The following is a 13121-nucleotide window of genomic DNA, read 5'->3' as shown; positions in this document are numbered from 1 at the left end:
TTATTTTCCCCAACAACAAATTAGAGAAAAGGGAATTTTTTAAAAATGGAAATCTAGGTAGGATTCTACTAGAACCACAAGGTCCAAGAATGTTGTCACTATTCTTTTCACTTCACTGCCACCATTACCCACAGGATTTTATTGATCTCTTTGTTTGGTGTTGCTATTCATGGTTATGGGCAGTGAGAAGGTGAAAATAGGATGGTATATATTGCTGGCCTTTCTTTTTTCCTTCCTATAGCACAATTTCTGATACTTATTTTATGTGTGAATCTTCTTTTCTAAAGCTTTCTATGTAATTAGGGTAATTTCCCAGGAAGACTGTGGTGATATATTGGATAAGAGCATGAAGTTTAAAGCCAAATACATTTGCATTCAAAACTTGACTACCCCATTACCAGCCTATGAACTTTGGCAAGTTACCTAACCACTGAAAGCCTCAAGATCATGCTTATCTTGCAGTGTTATTTGACAAATAAATAAGTTAATATATGCAAATCTACATAGTCCATTCTCCAACAATAGTGAGCAATGTAGAAATGATAGGTACCTGTAGTTTTAACCAAGAAACTCTCGAAAGTCCAGAAAAAATAACATTAAATCTTTCTGCATACAGAACCCTTGAGTATAATCCTGCTTCCCTCCCTCTCTTTACTTTCCCGTCCTCACACAACCACTAAATAATTGTAGAGATTGCCTTAGGCAGTTTGGCTCAGTGGATTAAGCATCAGCCTTCGGACTGAGGGGTCCCAGGTTCGATTATGGTCAAGGGCACATGTCCAGGTTGTAGGCTCAGTCCCCAGTGGGGGGTGTGCAGGAGGCAGTCAATCAATGATCCTCTCTCATTGATGTTTCTATCTCTCTCTCCCTCTCCCTTCCTCTCTGAAATCAATAAAAATAATTTAAAAAAATAATTGTAGAGATCATTTTTGAAGCTCTGTCAGTGTAATTTAGAATTTCACCAGTACACTTCAGTATCTTGCACCATAAGGCTTGGTGCAAAGCACACATTATTCATTTCAAAGGGAAAGATTTATTTTTATTATTTCAGAGATATCAAATATCACTAGAATAGCCCATAAAAGACCTTGGGAAATACAATTTCAGTTGAGACTCTGGACCAAGAAGATTGCAGTATTGTCCCAAAATGTGTCTGGCTCTCAAGGAATCATTACTGGTTATTTTCTTCTTGTATCTTTCTCCACTTCAAACTCTACTTCCATTCTTAAAATTGAAGCATCTCTCAAAACTATGTTATAGCTTTCTTTTCTGTTCTGCTTTGTCCATACTGTCTTTCTGGTAATATAATTAACTTCTATAATTTCAATATCATTCTAGCATTCGTGGCTCCCAAATCTGTATCTCCAGTCCTAATCTTGCTCCTAAATTCCACAGCTTGATTTCCATGTCTCTTCACTGTAACTCCATTATGTTTTTTCCACTAGCTAAAAATCCCACAACATATTCCATCCAGAGTCACTTCTATCCACTCCATGTGCTCCTCAACTATGTTTCCTAACTCTGATCCTGACCATAGCATCAACCTAGTTATACTAGTAAAAATAGACTTGAAATTAACTTCAACTCCTCCCTTGGCCATCAAGTCTTGTTCACTCTACCTCCAAAATAACAGGTAACCATCTTGTAGTCTGCTTCGGGCTATCGAGCTGTCCAATAGAAGTGTAGAATTGCCAACTACAACAACCTTCTAGTCAGAAACTCTTTCTCGTTTATTTTTTCTCTCTCTTATGCTCCATCATTAGTCACTAGGCGCTCTAATACTGTATCTAAAATATTTCCAACCTCCATTACTTCCTTTCCATTCCCACAGTATCATCTCTCATCTAGGCTAGTGAAATATTCTCCTGATACTGCCTGTAAGCCATCCTGTACATTGTCCCCAGAGATATCTTTGGAGCTTCTCATATGATAGAAAAACACAGGATTTTAGTTCCTGATATTATTAATTTTAAGGTTTCCTAATTTCTGAATCAGTGGACGTCAATTTCAGAGGTAGAGCAAAGAGAACATTATAGACAATTAGATTACTGATTAGTTCTTGAATTCAAATAGAGTCCTTTGGTCTGTATATGTCAGGTCCACAGGGAGAAAACCAATCTTAGAAGTCAGATTTTTTTGAAAAGTGTTGTAGGTATACGTGTGTGTTTCCATGTATATGTGTATGTCTTTCTAAATTTTAGTGCTTCTCTTCAAGACTATCAAGAGCAAAGTAGATTCCTGTGAGTGGAAGGGAAATACAAATTTGAAAAATAGGCAAATAATAAAGATATTCACAGGTTACAAGATTAAGGGTCCAATATTGTGTTATTTCCTGAGAAAACATGTGGTGCACTCATGCCTTAGTACCCAGCCACAGGAAGTAGAAAGGCATGTGAGAAATCCCAGATAGGTTTTTAGGAAAGACAAAATCAGAATGGTGTTATTCACTGCTTTCTGTTTGGGATGCTGGGAAGAGATGCTATTGTAGAGTGCCCTGCCTCAACAGAAGGCAGTTCTAGTAGAGAATAAATGGCACAATTAGGCAAAGTTTCCTATAGCCAACAAAATGACAGAGGAAATTCAGAAATTCCCACTTACTTTAGAGAAGGGTTGTAGAAATCCTGAAAACGCCAAAGGCCTGGGATCTGGAAAAGGAGGCTACATAGTGTGGAGACCTCATGAATGGAAGCGTTAGTAACACTTCTGCAGACACCATCAGTGGCTTACTAGTGACCAGACAAGATAAAGAAGCTTCTCGGTAGAGCCCAAAGAGGACCCAGAGGACAGCACGAAGAACTGAGGTTTTACTCTGTGCTAAAAGGACACAAACATCCCTGTGCATTCAAAGAGATTACCATCCTCTCAGAAGGAAGAGAGGAAAGGATATCCCTTGAAAGACCAAATATACACTGACAGGCAGGTTTCACCTTGAATTAGCTGGATATTTATTAGTCAATAAAATTGATAGTTCTATAAATTTAACTGGAAATTTCATATTCTTTTCTTCTACCAACAGGTATGGGGGGGCTTGAGATCAAGCTGCATTCAGAAATAGAAAATCAAAGCAACTTAAATTTTTGAAAATCTGAGTTGTGCCAGGTAAATATGTAAGCATTCCAGGCCTCAACTTTTCTTTCTATCTTTAAGATACATTTTTCCCCTCACATATTTTTAAGCTCTAGCCAAAACAAATTACTTACCATGAAATTTCACTCCAATGACTACTCATACTGTTCTCGCAACCACAAATGCTCTTTCTGCTTTCTCCATTCATGGAAATATCATTCACTCTTAAAAGCCCAACTTACTTATCACTTCATCCACAAGGCCTTCCCAATACTCCCAGCCCTGGCCCCCCACTGGAAGTAATTGCTCTTCCCCTACCATCCCAAGAACATTTTGTATCTCTCTGATTGAAGGAATTCCACATGTATTTGTTGAACTCACCGAATCTCCCTCTCTGCCTTATCTTGCTTAATAATATTTCACTTATGATTGAAGTTTATAAAAAGGCCTCAAAGTTATCATTGTTAATACCTGTTATCAAAATACAATTCTATAGCTATTGAAAATGTGGGGAATCTTCTATTAATTATTGGAGGAATGTTACTAAATGCATGCTGCTCCAATACATACCTGTTTTTTTTTCAGCTTTATTGACATATAATTGACAAAACTGTAAAATATTTGAAGTGTACATCATGATGATTTGATATATGTATAAATTGTGAAAGGATTACTCCATCGAATTAACACCTCTATCACCTCACATATTTACTTCTGAAAAAAATCTGATGTTTTAAAGTGCTACCTAAGTTACTTTGAAGAGATGTTTTTGGAACTGATATCAAATCCCCTTCCGTGGTCAGCAAACTGCGGCTCTCGAGCCACATGCGGTTCTTTGGCCCCTTGAGTGTGGCTCTTCCACAGAATACCACGTGAGGGCATGCATGTACAGTGCGATTGAAACTTCGTGGCCCATGCTCAGAAGTCGGTATTTTGTGGAAGAGCCACAATCAAGGGGCCAAAGAGCCGTATGTGGCTCGCAAGCAGCAGTTTGCCGACCACTGCCCTAGATAATTCAAGATGATGTTTACAAAGATGAAATAACGTACTCTACCTCGTCACACTACAGGAAAGCTACATTTGAGGGTGTGAAAGTTCATTGGGGGACCAGGGAATGTTCAATAGGTCCACATTCTGCTTTGGCTTAGACTTCATTTCATGAGCCAGGTCAAAGGGAGCTGAGTTAATTTAAGTGAGCTAAGCCATGAAAAAGCTGCATGATTCCAAAATTGCCACTAGAGAGCTCAGTGGGAACAGCAGTACTGGCTATCCTGGAAAGGTGCTAGAAAACATCCACAAATAGTATTTGGAAAGAGAGACTTTGGTGATGGTAACCAGAATCCTGCAGACTTAATCAATGGATATAGAATATTTATTGGCCTTTGTACATGGAGGAAAGCAACCTCAGGAATACCAACTGTCATTCTATGAAGATATATGGGTTATCTCAGAGAAGAAAGACCTTGTGACATTGATAGCAGCCAATGGACAGGACATCCAGAACTCCACACAGAGGAAAGATGCATTAGGGGAGGCACATCACCTAAAGGATAAAACATTGGGCATAGGGAAATCTTTCTACTTGGAGGCCACCAGATCTTCTTACTACCACCACCACCACCCACCCCATAAGGGTGAGTCACCTTATGGGGTTAAAGGATCAGTAATCTATCTTGTTTTTTATATCCTGTAGAGAAGAGTATAAAATGATATGAGCTTCCTGTCACCAAATTCCCTTAAATTTTACATCTATGAAATATCACCCTCTTTATTCTCTTGGTTTAGACCTAATAATTTTCCCAGTAAGGGTAAATAGAAGTTGCTTTAGACCTCTATTTTGGGAATTCAAGATAAAGTCAATCTAGCTACTGACACCACTATAACTTTGTGCACTGATTCTGTTGCCTGATTCACAAATCCCTATTCTCCCTCCAATTCCTATATCTATATCTATATCTATATCTATATCTATATCTATATCTAATCTATATATATTATTGATTCTCCACAGAGAGGAAGGGAGAGGGATAGAAAGCCAGAAACATCAATGAGAGAGAAACATCGATCAGCTGCCTCCTGCACACGCTCCACTGGGGATACACCCGCAACCAAGGCACATGCCCTTGACCGGAATTGAACCTGGGACCCTTGAGTCCACAGGCCGATGCTCCATCCGCTTAGCCAAACCGGTCAGGGCCAATTCCCATTTTTATTTTTTGCCAATTACCTTAGGATTAATGCCCTTCCTTGCTTGGACCCAACCTTAAAACTTGTTCCTGCCGAAACCGGTTTGGCTCAGTGGATAGAGCGTCGGCTTGCGGACTGGGGGGTCCCGGGTTCGATTCCGGTCAAGGGCATGTATCTGGGTTGCGGGCACATCCCCAGTAGGAGATGTGCAGGAGGCAGCTGATCGATGTTTCTCTCTCATCGATGTTTCTGACTATCTCTCTCCCTTCCTCTCTGTAAAAAATCAATAAAATATATTAAAAAAAAAAAACTTGTTCCTTGCCACCCCTTTTCTAGATATTTCCAACCATTGCTTTATCCTCCTTTTTATTGACTCTTGTTCATGACTCAGGAATTGTGGTCATAACTGTCTGCCACCATCTAAAGTTCTCCTAAGTATCTTAGATCTGCTCTTCCTTTCTCTGGTGCTCTTACCTAACAAATCCCTAGTAATTATTACATGATAATAATAGTAATTATTACATGATTATCATGTAATAATACTAGTAATTCAGAAGAGCTTATTAGGTAGAAAGAATATTGATTATTTACTCTGTGGATCCACAAACTTTTTTTAGCAACATGGACTGATCATCTACATCAGAGGTGGGAAATGTCCAACCTGTGGGCCATATTAGGCCTGAGAAATAATTTAATCTGGCCCTGCCAGGGCATTAGGGGTGAGTTAATTAAATATTTGACCAAATAAAGCAGGCTAGTTTTAAGCTGATAATTGTATATGGCCTGTGAATGATAATATAAATATCCAAATGGCCCTTGGAAGATAAAAGGTTCCCCACCCCTGATCTAAATCTTGAAATTGGGTAGGGTAGTGCTAAAGAAAATATTATTCATGATATTTATTAAACATGATAAGGCAGACTTTATTCAAAGGGAGTAATTAGAAGGGGGGTGTATAGAAGGGAGGAGAATATCGCTTAAGTCAAGTAGGGATTTATAGCTAAGCAGCAGTGTGCAAGTTAGTGGATGGAAAAATTGAACTGGAAACTTTCGGGGTAGGGGGATTCTTGCTAAACTGACTTGACAGAATTTTTGCTGAAGGCAGGTCAGGATTATATGATGGATGGAAAATTAGATCAGATATCAAGGTTGAGGAGTTGTCGCTAAACAGACTCAATAGGATTCTTGTTAAAACTGGAATAAAATAGGCCAAGGACAGAGTTTCAAGGGGGAGGCCTTGTCAAAAAGACAACTTGGAGGAACCCAACTAAACTGCGATCAAAGGAGTTTTTGTTAGTAGCCAAGTCAGGGAAATGCCCTAGCTGGTTTGGCTCAGTGGATAGAGTGTAGGCCTATGGACCAGAGGGCCCCAGGTTCAATTCTGGTCAAGAGCACATCCCCGGGAGTGCAGGCTCAATCCCCAGTAGGGAGCGTGCAGGAGGCAGCCAATCAATGATTCTCTCTCATTACTGATGTTTCTATCTCTTTCTTCCTCTCCCTTCCTTTCTGAAATCAATAAAAATATATCTAAAAAAAAGAAATTCCAAACTACAACTTGCACCAGACTCTGGATCCAGAGTATGTGACCCAGGAAGAGAGTCACTACACAAGCTTCTGCCTTTCTTTCTTAAAGCCAACCATCTCTGGAACCATTCAGGGAAGAGTTAGGCAAAGATTAGCAACTTAGATCTATTTATTAGCATAGTTATGAAATATTCAACAAATCTAGTTCTAAAGTAAATCCATAAAACTTTTTCATTTTTGTGCAGTGGTAGTTAGCATTAAAGTTTTCTACCAAATATAATGGGCTCTGTATATTTACAGAGTCAAAATCATTCTTCTGCAAACATGAACTTAATTACTCATACTTGCTCCTTCACATATTTTCTTAAGTGAGCCTTGGGCTAGAGAAGGAACTCAAATTTTTCTCAGAAAAGCAATCAGGAAATACAGAGCTGCTAAATTTGTGCTACCAAAAAAACAGGGGGGCGGGGAGGAGATATCAATTCTCTGAAGTAACATTTTAAAGCTCATAAAATGCAAAACAGTTGCTCATCTCCTTCCCTACTCCCACCTCCCTACCACTACTTGAATTTCAATAGAGCGATTACAAATGTAGATTTTGCCAGTTGCTAAGTCCCTTAGAGACTAATCCCCATCTGTAAAACTTGTTAAATGAATCTGTGAATTTAACTGATTTCAAACAACCATTCTGGGGAAATAATAAGCTGTATACACATTTCTAGAATGTAAGTATTCATTCAGTAAACATTTCTTGAGGGTTTATAATGTGCCAGACACTGCTAAGGCACTATGGGTACAAAGACAAAAGGCACATTGCCCCCAAGGAACTAACTCACTGTTGAGTTGGGGGGCAGCCAAATAAACAGTTAAAACGCAATATAATTAGCTCTAAAATTAAATCATTCGCCCTGAGCGGTTTGGCTCAGTGGATAGAGTCGGCCTGCGGACTGAAGAGTCCCAGGTTCAATTCCGGTCAAGGGCATGTACCTTGGTTGTGGGCACATCCCCAGTAGGGAGTGTGTAGGAAGCAACTGAATCAATGTTTCTTTCTCATCGATGTCTCTAACTCTCTATCCCTCTCCTTCTCCCTTCCTCTCTGTAAAAAAATCAATAAAATATATTTTTTAAAAATTAAATCATTCACCATGAAGGAGCCTTCCTGCCCCCCCACCACACACACACACACTTCAGTCTTATATATGGAAGACAAGACTGCATAGATTCTTAAGAATCCTTAAAGCAAATATATCTGGGTTCAGATCTCATCTCTATCACTAGTCTAACATTGTCTTTAGGCAAATTATTCATCACTCTAAGCCTCAGTTTCCTTATCTGTGAAATAGCTATAATAACACTCCATATTCACTAATGCATATTCTTAACACTAGAGGACACACAGCAAGTGCTCAGTTAGTATTAGCTATGGTCACCATATTTTTTTAAATATATTTTATTGATTTTTACAGAGAGGAAGGGAGAGGGATAGAGTTAGAAACATCGATGAGAGAGAAACATCGATCAGCTGCCTCCTGAACACTCCCCACTGGAGATGTGCCCTCAACCAAGGTACATGCCCTTGACCAGAATCGAACCTGGGACCCTTGAGTCCGCAGACTGATGCTCTAACCACTGAGCCAAACCGGTTAAGGCTATGGTCACCATATTATTAACTGGGAAAATCTTTCCAGAGAAGGTGACACAAACTGAGTGGAGCAAAATGTATCAACCTCACTGTCCATAATATAGGTCATACAGTATCTTGTTGCAGACAGCTTTCCTACCCACTAATTTTCATAACAACCTCTCCTCTAAGTTGCAAGAACCAAAATTTTTCCAGACATTGCCAAACATGTCCTTAGGGACAAAAATCACTGCTAGTCGATAACCATGGTTGATCATAGAAATTGTCATTATCAGAATATTCTTTAAGAAAAACAACACTGGCACTATTTAGGGAAATGGATTTTAAGAGAGAATAATTAGAAGAAAGATCAATTAGAAAACATTCTTGATTCTTCTTTCCTTCTCCCCTCCCATTACAGCAACTCCTGTTAGCTCTAACTCTAAAAGATAACCTGAATTCTAATGCCTTCTCATCATTCCAATTACTATTATGTAGTCATCACTCATATAGATTCCTACATTAACTTCCTGTATCATCTCCTCATGTCTGTACTTGCTCCTTTATAGTCTATCTTCTACTTGGAAGCCCAAATGTAAATCCAATCACATCCTTCCTTGATTCCTACTTCCATTAAACCCAACCAGAATTCAAAGCTCAGTAGCATCTTCCAAAAGGGCCTACATGATCTTATCCCTGCCTTCCTCTAGCTCAGGGGTCCTCAAACTATGGCCCGCAGGCCACATGCAAATACAAATATTGTATTTGTTCCTGTTTTGTTTTTTTACTTAAAAATAAGATATGTGCTGTGTGCATAGGAATTTGTTCATAGCTTGTTTTTTTTTTTTTTAAATTATAGTCCGGCCCTCCAACGGTCTGAGGGACAGTGAACTGGCCCCCTGTTTAAAAAGTTTGAGGACCCCTGCTCTAGCTTTACCTCTTATCACTTTTCTCATGGTGCCTCTTTTGCTATTTGTGAGGTTATTAAGCTCATTCTTCTTTCAGGATTAAAGTTGTTTCTTCTAAAATGTTCTTTCTCCATTCACTTGGCTGGCTCCATGTCATCATTCAGATCTCCATTCAAATGGCATTTCCTCATCAAGGTCCTTCCGGCTACTCTGTCTAAATGCATATACATGCTCAGTGAATCATGATTCCCTAATTTTGCTTTACTTTCTTAACAATATTTGCATTGTTTCAAATTATATTATTTACTAGAGGCCCGGTGCATGACATTCATGCACTGAGGGGAAAGGGGTCCTTCAGCCTGGCCTGCACCTTCTCACAGTCTGGAACCCCTTGGAGGATATGTCTGACTACTGGCTTAGGTCTGCTCCCCGAGGGGTCCTTAGCACTGCTGTGGAGGTGGGAGAGGCTCCTACCACTGCTCTCACCAGCTATGAGCTCGGCTTCTGGCTGAACAGCGCTCCTCCTGTAGGAGCACACTGACCACTAGGGAGCAGCTCCTGCATTGAGCTTATGCCCCCTGGAGGTCTGTGTGCATCATAGTGACTGGTCGTTCCGCTGTTTGGTCGATTTGCATATGAGGGTTTTATTATATAGGATTGTTTATTGTCCTTCAGTAGAAAGCAAGGCTCATGAAAATGGAGATTGGTCTGTTTTGGTCATTAGTATATCACAAGCACTTAGAACAATGCCTAGCACATAGTAGGCACTCAACAAACATTTAATGACTAAATATGCTCATAATCTAGGGATGAATTGATGCTGGAGAAAATTAAAGCAGTAGCAGTGGGTAAAGAAAAAGTAAATTGTATATTATTAAGCTAAGCTAAGCTATTTATTTTGGGAATCCTTAGACTTAAATTTCTCAAATTACCCTTTAAGTCATTCCTCTGTTGCACTTAAGTATTCTGCAAGTAAGGGAGGCCCAAATAGAAAACCTGAAAGGCAAGGACATCCACATTATAAGCCTTACCTTTCAACAACCACAAATCCTCTCCAGCGCCCCCTCTTTCCATCTCCGCAAAAAAGAACTATATTAATTTAATAGAAGAAAGGGGACTTGGTGACCGTTAGAACCCCAGAGCAAGGACAATTGGCCAGGCACAGAAACTCACCAGGGCAGAAAGCCCTGGATGCCTAACAAGGAGCAAAATTGGGCAAACAAGAACCTGATCCCTAGGGTAACCTATCCTCCCCTAGCATATCACTAGTCGGGCGGTTTAGACCCATGACCTTTTCTTCCCTAAAGATAACATCTAGGTCTCAGTTGTATTTCAGCTCAAGGACCAGGAAATTAACAAAACCAGACAAGTGACGCCATGGCTGCCTTAGGACCAAACTGCAATGAATAATAACCCCCTGCCCTGGCACGACTCATCACTGGTCTTGGAGACCATGACCCTGAAAGAGCACATCTGGAAAGCTGATGAATATTTTATTGAGACCCTCCCCTAAGATTTCCACCCAAAAGAAAGAGATAAATACGCTCAGGACAAAGGACCCAGTGAGAGCTCTCCCTCCAATGAACACACCCATGCCATTTCTGCACAGGTATGTATCCCCTAACCTCTAAGGGGCCTCATGAGACTTGCAACCAGGGGAGCAGTGGGCAGTGGCAGCTTGTCTTGGGCTAACCCCCTGAACTGTCTCCAAAACCCCCTTTACTCTGTATAGTCCTTCCCTTTGGATATCCTCATCTTCCATCCTTTTCCTTAAATAAATTCAATTTTCTTTAATTAAGATCTAAGATGTCTACTTAGCCTGCCCACATACCACCTACTTTAACCATTCAGTAACTAATTAGATAGGAGATGTACTTAAGAGAGAAGAATTAGGAATAACTCCCAGATTTTTGTCTTTACAAATGGGCGAATTCGGTAGATAATAAGAAAAGGAACATATTAAAGAGAAAAAGATTTGGATGGAAGTTTAAAAACACCAAGTTCACTATACTTAGTACAGCCATGTATAGACAATCTAATAAGCAATTGGATGTAAATTCTAGAGATTGGTGACATTTTCATACTGAAAGTAAATATATGGGTGTCATCCATTTACTGTGACAGGTGAAGCCATCCATGGTGGTTGGTGAGATTATCCAAATAGTAAAATAAGAAAAGTTAAGTCTACAGAGATGGAATATTTAAGGTTTATATAAAATGGGGGGGATCCAACAGAGGAGATTAAAAAATGAAATACAGAGGTAGGAAAGTTTGACTTCAAAGAAGTCAAGGGAGAAGCATTTCAAGGGTGCAGTAGAGTTAACAATGTCACATGTGATAGAGCTAATAGCTATTGCATATAATAATTTTTAAAAGGCACTAGAAATATTGGTTAGAGCAGTGTCAGTGGAATTCAGGAGATATAATCCAAACTTAATTGAAAACATACTGAGAGATGAGAAAATGGATATGTTATGTGTAGACTAGACTTCTTAGACATTTGCATTCCAAGGGAAGGAGTAATATGATTGAGAGGTTTGGTTTTTAATGAGCACAGCTTGAACATCTGTATATGCTAAAAGAAAACAAAATAAAAAAGAGAAGCTGCATTTACTGAATGTCAAAATATATCAAAAGAGGAGAGTTTCCCGAAAGGGTGGTAAGGACTGGAATACAGAACAGAATTGGATGGATTAGCTAAGAGAAATTGCTTTGTGTAGAAAAAAACAACAACAAAGTAAAGTATTGAGGCTGGTCATGGGTATAGATTGTGCAGATCAGTGGTGAAAAGGATAGAAAGTGGAGAGAGATTCCAAGCCCTGGCCAGGACGATTAGAAGAAATAAGAAGTAATTATAGCTGACATTTATTTAACCCCTATACTTACTCTGTGACATACATTTTTCTCTCCGAAGTAGAAGACATGGTTACCAATTAGAAAGGAGAAAGGAAGGAGTTAGGTCCTAGAGAAAGGGGTTAGGGACAATAGCAAAAAAGTGAAACAGCTTTGGTGGAAATAGGAACAAATTTTTTCCATGTTTCAGAGATATAGTAGAGGGATCTTTTGCTAAAGTCTTTGCCTATTTGCTCTTTTAAAAAATCTGGAGACCTAATAAAAAAATAGGCAGTTGCTCTTCTACTAATTTTAGACCTGGGGTAAGTCAAATAAATCTTCAGTCTTGCTAGAATTTTGTTGAGGATTTTAGCATCTATGTTCATCAAGGATATTGGCCTGTAATTCTCTTTCTTTGTGGTGTCTTTATCTGGTTTTGTGATTGGGGTAATGCTGGCTTCATAGGAAAAGCTTTGAAGTGTGCCTTCCTCTTGAATTTTTTGGAATAGTCTGAGAAGTATTGGTTTTAGTTCTTCTTTGAATGTTCAGTAAAACTCCCCTGTGAAGCCATCTGGTCCAGGGCTTTTGTTTGCTGGAAGCTTTTTGATTACTGTTTAAATTTCATCAGTAGTTATCAGCCTATTCAGGTTTTTTGATTCTTCCTGATTGAGTTCTGGAAGCTTGAATTTTTCTAGGAATGTATCCATTTCGTCAAGGTTGTCCAGTTTTTTGAAGTAAAGCTGTTCATAGTAATTTTTTTTACAATCCTTTGTATATCAGTAGGGTCAGTTGTTACTTCAGCTCTTTCATTTCTGATTTTGTTTATTTGGGTCCTCTCTTTGTTCTTTGGTGAGCCTAATTATATGTTCATCAATCTTTTTTATCCTTTCACAGAACCAGCTCTTCGTTTTGTTGATCTTTTGTATTTTTTTTGTCTCTATGTCATTTATCTCCACTCTGATCTTTTTTATTTCCTTCCTTCT

Source organism: Myotis davidii, unplaced genomic scaffold (assembly GCF_000327345.1).
Source record: "Myotis davidii unplaced genomic scaffold, ASM32734v1 scaffold418, whole genome shotgun sequence".
Taxonomy (NCBI): Eukaryota; Metazoa; Chordata; class Mammalia; order Chiroptera; family Vespertilionidae; genus Myotis; species Myotis davidii.
Note: the sequence above shows the minus strand (reverse complement) of the source record.